Source organism: Helianthus annuus, chromosome 17 (assembly GCF_002127325.2).
Source record: "Helianthus annuus cultivar XRQ/B chromosome 17, HanXRQr2.0-SUNRISE, whole genome shotgun sequence".
Classification (NCBI taxonomy): domain Eukaryota; kingdom Viridiplantae; phylum Streptophyta; class Magnoliopsida; order Asterales; family Asteraceae; genus Helianthus; species Helianthus annuus.
Window position 1 is genome coordinate 184901600 of NC_035449.2, and position 8277 is coordinate 184909876.

The window sequence follows — 8277 nt, forward strand, 5'->3', positions numbered from 1 at the left end:
TTTGAAAATTCTATCCCAGCCGATTGATCACCTAAAGGGTGACGAGTTGGAAATAGTCTTGCAGATGAGAGAAGAGATAAAAAAACAAATATAAACGTTAGGAAATTTTTTTATGTAATTTTTATGTAATTTTCTTTAATTTTTATGTAATTTTCTTTAATTAAAAACAAATACAAAGAGCCCAGCCGGGTCAGCCCAGCGAAGCCCACCAAACCCACGCCCCCAACCCCCGCCCCACCATACCCTGTTTAAATGTGGGTCGCCCCATGTCTGTCACCCCAAGCCACGTGTCAACAAATGCCCCAACCCAAGCCCAACCCCCGCCCCACCATACCCCGCAGTCTAACATGTGTTTGCCACATCATGGGTGCCATGTAGGATTAATGATGCCAGCTAGGATGGAAGACTAACTCAGTTACTCATTTTTTAACTGAGTGGTGAAATGACAAACAAAATTAAAAATTTGGGGTGTCACAGATCAAAGTGTTAGTTACGGGTGTTATCGGCCAATTCTTCAAAGTTTGAGGTGTTAAAATCCAATTGCCCTTAAATTTTTGTCATGTGTTTTAACTTATATTTTAAAACACTTGTAGGTATTTTTATAAGGTCTAATAATTAGTTATTGTAATTTATAGTTATAATTATTAGTTTAAAATGTATGGGAAAATATATTACAATTGTGACTATCTATTTGTCCGAAACAAATTTGAGGAATAAAGCAATAGATTGTTATCAAAAGTGCATTGAAATGAAGACAAAATGACTTATTATTGACAACTTTGTGTATTTTATTACTTGATACTGATAATATTTAATTTGAAAAACGCATATTCAAACATCAGTTTAATTAATTATTCTCTAAAATGATTAAGTCAATCTACATTGTAATATATATATATATATATATATATATATATATATATATATATATATATATATATATATATTTCATAAATAGGAGTAGAGATGTAGATGCTAAGGTGGATAGATAAGGGATACACAAGTCTAAACCAAATAAGAGATAAGGTTTTCAAGAAAAGATTGGATGACATGCATCTTAAATAAGATTAGGGAGGGGAGGTTGAGATGGTTAGATCAGGTGTTGAGGAGATAGCTTACTCCTCTGGCAAGAACCTTGGAAAACCAAACAATGGAGGGGAGGAAGAGCAAAGACAAACCCAAACTGACATGAGAGTAGAGGATTGGGTCGGATTTGTTACAAGTACACCTCGTCGAAGACATGATTGAGAATATGAGTTCTTGGAGACATGGTATAAAAGTTGTGGACTTTTAGAGAACTTGATATATTTTGTTGTAGAATGCCATAAGACTCTAGTTTTGCCTACACTTATCTTTTTTTCTACACTTTCGTTTGTTTTAGCCTCACATTTGTCTTAGATACGGCTTGGTGTAGAGGCATTCTTTAGAAGTCTATAGGTACTTTTCCCTCGTCTATTTGCTTGATCTTTTATCTATACTGATATACTTTTCTCACCATTTTTTGGTCATCGGTAGTTAATACTATTATTTTTAGTACCTATGTCTTGTTGTCGGTTTTGATTTCTAGGAGTTAAATGATTGTTACGAGTGGTAACATTATTTAGGAGTTAAATGATTGTTACGAGTGGTAACAAATTTACTATAATTTATTATCTCTTATAGCTTCATGTTTTAGTCAGATAAATTGAATTTCGATAATTCAAATTATAACTTATTGACCAATAATAATCTATGTTGACAATTGAGCCAATAGAAGTTCTAATGTTCACGTTCGTTGTTAAGGACAATCTTACTCGCATAAGCAACATAATTTGCATTTGTTTGGGTCAAATGATGATTATGAGCGAAATCAAGAAACATAACATCCTTGTAATTAACATCAAATGGATATCAAGTGAAAATTTGTGACATCAAGTGGAAATCAAGTGAAAAGTGTTAGATTGTTTATATGAATTATTATTGGTTACCTAATTATGATGTCACTATACGTATAAAAAATTGGTTCTTATGCAATTGAACTTATATAAAATGACCGAGTTGTTTTAAGCGTGACACATTATTCAACCATCAGTAGCAAGTAGTAAACACAACAATGAATGCTCCTTTGACCACTTAAAAGGTTGGTGGTGCATCTTGTAATGTCCAATAGGTTGGTCGTTAGTAATATTTTAATCCTAAATTCAATATTTAAACCATGAACTTTTAGAGTTAATTGTCCTGATGGTTCATGTGATTTTACGTTTTTTCACGTTTAGTCTTCACATGCTCTCTATTTTTTTTAAAGGTAAACTTCATTAACAATCAAAAAAAAAAAAAAAAAAACCATAGGGAGCATACCTGCTATTTCCAAACTAACTGACATCTACTCGGGGGACTATCTGAGTAACAAAATAACAAATTATAGGGAGCATACCTGCTATTTTCAAAAGATGGAGACTAAACGTGAAAAAACGTGAAACCACAGAGACCATCCGGGCAATTAACTCAACTTTTTTTATTTTTTAGATAGTTTTATACATTTATCATAAGATACATTACTTAGATATTTTTAAAAATCATATACATACTAATAATTATTATATTTTTTTAACGACAAATGTTACTCTTTCTCTATTATACATATAATAGTTTCGTTTAGGCTTGCAAGCGTAGTTAAGCTTGGTATATGAGCAACTGTTTATTAAATGAGATTTAATTTAGGCTCAAGCTTGTTAATTAACTTTGGTTCATTTTGAGCTTTTAAATAGTCAATCTCAAGTAGTTTATAAATGGTTTGAAATATTTGTTGTCAGACTAATATTAAAAATATAGGGGAAGGTTCAAAAGGGAATAGTAAAAAAGTGGGGAACAACGGGGAACCGGCTCAGCCTCAAACGAACTCCGATTGAACTCATTCTAGCGGCGTTGGAACCGGCTCGTCGAACCCTAACTAAGATCTCTTAACCCTAAACCCTAAATCCTAAACTCTAAACCCTAAAGCTAAAAAATAAGGCTAAAACCTAAGCTAAACTGTAAAATCTAAACTATAAACCCTAAAAGCTAAACCCTAAAGGCTAAACCTAAAGCTAAACCCTATAGCTAAACCCTAAAGCTAAACTCTAAACCCTAAAGCTAAACCCTAAGGCTAAGCCCTAAAACTAAACCCTAAAAGCCAAACCCTAATATATTTAGGGTATAGGGGTTATGATTTAGGGTTTAGGGTTAATAGATCCTAGTTAGGGTTTGACGAGACGGTTCCAATGCCACTGGAATAAGTCCAATCAGAGTTCGTTTGAGTCGGTTCCCCACTTTTTTAGTGTTTTCCAATAAAACTCACACTATCACACTATGGGAAACAACACTAGGTAAGTGGAAGTCCATATTGCAAATCACATACGTCTATTGCACAACCTGGTGTAATTGTAGTTCAAAAGTTAATTATCCACAACGGACATCACTTACCTACATCACACCAATTCAAGCACCTACTATTCGTTATTGCTTTTTTTTTTTTAACGGCTGACACATACTACCCGGCCCTAAAATCAACTTATAAAATTCACATATTGATTACTTTGTAAGGGGGTGTTTGGGTTAGCTTATTATGATTCACTTATAAAAGTTAATAAATTGTTTTTTGAGTGTTTGAGTTAGCTTATTTTGGAGTGTTTTGTCTGTTGAGAAGTCATTTTTGAGAAGTCAAAATTTCTAACTTCTCACTTATGACTTATATAGTTATATAAGTTAATAACTCATTTTTGAGAAGAAATCAGACTCACACCAGTATCACTTCAGTAAAGATAAATACTAGACGTCCCTAAATCAAGAGGGCATGGCCGGCCCTGAGGGTGGGCGGGGAGAACCCCCCGATCAGAGCCCGATATTTGAAGGACACATTATTTAAAAAAAAAAATCCGATGTGTATATGTAAAAAATAAATTAATAGGGTATATCCATACAAATATCAATATAGGCCCACTTACGAAACTATTTGTATTGTTTAGATTAGTTATTAGCCCATTGGCATTAGGTTTAAACCTTTAGTGAGCCCAATACCCAATTTCGTTAAGGCCTAAGGGCACGTTTTTTTAAGATCAAATATAGTACATGAATTCTGAGGGTCGGCCCTCCAAGAGAGGGTTTTAGTATTACTTGGTAGTTGTAGCTAACGAGTTAACGTTAACCCGCGCGTTGCGGCGGGATCTTGATTATTAATGTATTTGGTTTCACTATATAACTTTTGTCGGCCCGGTCAGATCACATAAGACCATGGGGTATACTCTCATGCCCCTTTATTCCACATAGGCATCTTTAATACCACATCACTTATAGTTTCCTTCACTCCCCTCCAAGAAATGGTTCCCCCTCTATTAACCCCCATAAAATAATATATATCTTTAATACTCTCATCCAAGTTTCTTTCACATATGTTAACACGTTAACAAATGGCTCTTTTAACGCCCTTAACTACTTATGCATCGGGGAGTTAGAGTAAACCCCAAGCTCTAACAAAAAAATAAAGCCGACTTAACTTTTAAATACATAACAAAAAAGTATGTCATTCCTCATATGCCCAATAGAATTACAATATCTTTACGGTTGTTCTCTACTGATTTTCATTTTTGAAAACCTAGCGCTTACATCAACAAACGTTTTTTTTTAAAACATTGCAACCACAATTGCTCTCTACAATTCTTTTAATTGACATACATGGTTACATGTTTTTTAATTGACATAAATGGTTAAACTTAGGCTCTATTTGTTTCCACAACCCTAAAATCTTTTTCCCACAATCCTAAAATCTTATTCTCACACCCTATTCACTCTATCTTTCTCTCTCTATATATATATATACATATATAGAGATAGATATAAGGGAGGGGTGTGAATATTATCACCCTAAACTTAACATGATTCTTAAAATTCCATATATAGTTGGTTAAGCTTAACATGTTTATTAAAATTCCAGAAAAAATATTATAAAACATGTGTATAGAATAAGTGCCTAATCAAATTTCATAACATATAAAATAAAAGAAATTGTAAACATGAAGTGTCACAGTTAAGAACAATAAAGCAATTATGATAAAATAAGGTGCTGTTTGTTTTTGCAGACGTAAACTGTCTGCAAGCTGATTTCATCTGTTCTCATGTCTGCAACTGAAGATGTGGTTTGAAGATCTGCAAGCTGAAAATATAAGACTGTTTGGTTTTATAAATTGATAATGTCTGCACGAACTTTGTTTATACAACCATCTCTTTCATTTTAAACCCTAGCACACCAAACACTCTCTGCCTTCTCTCTGCATCCAAAATATAAACTCAAAAAATTTCAAAACCCTATCTAGTATATGTATAAGTTGTATAATACAAGTATGCTACTTTAAATTTAATATTACCTGAAGGTTCAGTGCCATAAGTGATCGAAGACATTATAATTGATCTGAAATTCCATCAGCCCAAATTTGATTCTGAATTGTTTAAAAAAATAAAATTTATCACATAAACTGAACATACGATTAAAAAGCATTCAATTAAAAAATATAAATTTGAATACCTTGAATAAATCGGGATAAAGTTGGGGTGTATTTCAGATAAACCAGGATTTGCATTTTTCAAAATCGGCACCAAATTCACAATACTCGGCGGGTAAAATGCAAACACCACAGTATAGAACTTGAACCGGTTGAAGTATTTCTGCAATTAGAGTCGACTGAATTGAATTCACGGTGGTGAAGGACGGCCGAGCCGTCCCTCCGGCGACCCGAAAAGCCGCGACGGCAACAGAGAGTGTTTGGGCGGTGGGTGAAGGGGCGGTGGGGTTTGGTGGCGGCGGATGAAGAGGCGGTGGGGTTTGGTGGCGGAAGAGAGGAAGAAAGCGTTTTGTGAAGATGTTTGAAGCAAGGGTTCTATAGCTTTTTTTTAAGATGAAAGAAGCAATTTTTAGATCTGTAGAACAAAAAAAAAACAAACAGTCTTCAAGGCCTTATGTCTGCCCGCCTGCAGACATAGGCTCTTTGCAGACGTTTTAAGCAAAAACAAACAACCTCTAAGACTATTAATAAAAAAATATGTTCTTATTTGTTTTATGTTTTCCGAGTTTGATTTTGTGAATTCCTATAGGCTTTCCTTTGTTAGACCTCCGTAGTGGGGTGTTTTTAAAAAAAAAAAATTCAAAAATAACGCCGAAAAACGCCCCCAAATCATTACACCCGGCGTTATTGGACATTATTCGCGAAAAAAAGTCCCCTTGGCGTTTTTTGAAGCACGCCTTTCCCCCTTCTCCTTGTCCAATCATCTTTCATCTTCCTTTTTGTTATCCAATAAGATTTTTAGGTGTTTTTTCTTTATTTTATTTAATGCCCAATAATGCCACATCCCCACTACACCCATTTTAGCAAACGCCCAATAATGCCCCTTTGCTGACTGGACCGCCACATGGTGTAAAATGCCCTAGGGTGGGGGCATTATCTTCCCCTTCCACTACACATGGTCTTATTAGGTTTTTTTTTTTTATGATAAAAACTAGGTTAGAACCCGTGTATTACACGGGTTGCATAAATGTAAGTTTATATAATATAATAAATAATAAAAAAGACATATCCTTAAAAAAACTCGTATGTTGCACGTATTGAATAAAATATAATGTCATATGTTAACACATAAAGTTGTCAAGTTTATCTTTTAAAAATGAACTTTGATGTACTATTTACTTATTATAACATTTTACTTTGTTTTTTTTTTTGTTTTGTTTTGCATAAATGTAATTTTATATAATAAATAATAAAAAATATATCTTTAAAAAAACTCATATATTGCACGTGTTGAATAAAATATAATGTCATATGTTAACACATATAGTTGTCAAGATTTATCTTTTAAAAATGAACTTTGAATCTACTCATAATAAAAACAAACGTTTATCCTTATCAAAAATTTTGTTTAAAATTATTTATAGAAAAACAAATATTTATCCTTATCTTATTTTTTTTATTTAAAATTATTATTATTATTATTATTATTATTATTATTATATGATCATAATAAAAACAAACATTTATATTTATCTAAATTTTTGTTTCAAATTATTTATAGAAAAACAAATATTTATTCTTATCTAATTATTATAAGATCATAATAAAAACAAACGTTTACGTTTATCCTTATCTAAATTTTTGTTTAAAATTATTTATAGAAAACCAAATATTTAGTCTTATCTAATTTTTTGTTTAAAATTAATATGGAAGATAAATAGGAAAATGAGGTGAGAATGCACCAAAAAGTGACACGTGTCCAAAAAAGATTTTCGTTTATTAGTATAGGAAGATAAGAATATTAATAAAAAATATGGAGTTCTCACAAAACCCGATGTGAATCTATCGTGAGTTGTTAATCTTTTTTTTTTTTTGAAGATTACTTTCATTCACAAACGGCCGACCCAAATCGGGCCAACCAACCAACAAACAATAATATTATGGATACTTCAAAAAATAATATGGATTCATGTATACGGAAAAAAATAGGAATGATTGTTTACAAATTATTCAACCAAAACCTGTTTATTTTTGTACAAAAAAATAGAAGTTTTTATTTGTTTGGATATTTTACATTATAAAGTCAAAAAGATCTTGCCCCAAACCCTGCAAAACCGGCCCACAGTAAAATTGCTTTGAGTAATGGTTTTTCATGACACAATTTATTATTGCACAAACCTAGAGTTTCTCTTCTCTTTCCCTAAACACCACCATCGCCACCACCCAGTGACAACTACCACCCTCTCATCAAACCACCGGTCATTTGAATCCGGGCTTCTCTCCGGCACCCATGTCTCCACATCGTCATCCAAGGTCAGTTTGTTGATCAATTGACCAAACCTAGCCAGAATCTGGTTGTCGCAGGGTCACCCACCCTCGGCTGATGATAAATGATTCGCGTTGGAAGGGAGTAGAGAAAGATCATAACGGCCACTGTTGATGCAACAAATAACAGACCAATGATAGTAGCTGGGTCGGTTAGGCAAAAGGGTTGAAGGGTTCAACTTTGCCTAACGCAGGTCGTGGGGTCCCCCCACGTTTGCAAGACGTGGAGAGAGGTTCACTAGTTTGATTTTGTAATTTGCTGAAGATCCTCCTCTGAAATGTGTTCAGATTCGGATGAATTAGCAAAAGGAATGTGTGTGTTGATTGTGAGAGAAAGTATCTTGCGAGAAGCAAGTACTCGTGATGTATGACCAGGGATTTCGAGAAATCAGGGCTGGCCTGGAATGTCCTCTCCTCAGTTAATGAAGTGTCAAATTTA

General features: G+C 33.5%; 1 long non-coding RNA gene across 1 annotated transcript; it reads right to left on the reverse strand.

Annotated features, from left to right (window-relative positions):
- Positions 1 to 5161: 5161 nt before the first annotated feature.
- Positions 5162 to 5880, reverse strand: LOC110923377. The gene is made up of 3 exons (XR_002584030.2): positions 5537 to 5880; positions 5379 to 5450; positions 5162 to 5282 (listed from the first exon to the last, which is right to left on the reverse strand). It is a non-coding gene; the product is annotated as an uncharacterized LOC110923377 (long non-coding RNA).
- Between the last annotated feature and the right edge of the window lie 2397 nt (positions 5881 to 8277).